Consider the following 288-nt stretch of genomic DNA (forward strand, 5'->3'; position numbering starts at 1 on the left):
GGCGTGGCCCCCTCCCCGGCCGGCGGCCCCCTCCTCCCGGCTGCTCCCCGCTAGAAACTGCGGCAGGGACTCGATCCCCGGCTCCCGGCGGCCAGAGCCCACCTTCCCGCCTATCCTGCCCTCTCCCTCCGCCCCCCGCCGCGGCGCGGCCCAGGCCTCTCCCCCGCACACCCGGCGACTCCCAGCCTCCAGGCTCCGCGACACCTATGCCTTAAATCGCGGGTGAGACCACGCCGAGGAAAAAGTTTCATAAGGTGGAATAGAAAAGGCACCAGGAAACTTGGGAGT

This window comes from Enhydra lutris, unplaced genomic scaffold (assembly GCF_002288905.1).
Source record: "Enhydra lutris kenyoni isolate GAN:26980312 unplaced genomic scaffold, ASM228890v2 scaffoldscaffold6, whole genome shotgun sequence".
Lineage (NCBI taxonomy): Eukaryota > Metazoa > Chordata > Mammalia > Carnivora > Mustelidae > Enhydra > Enhydra lutris.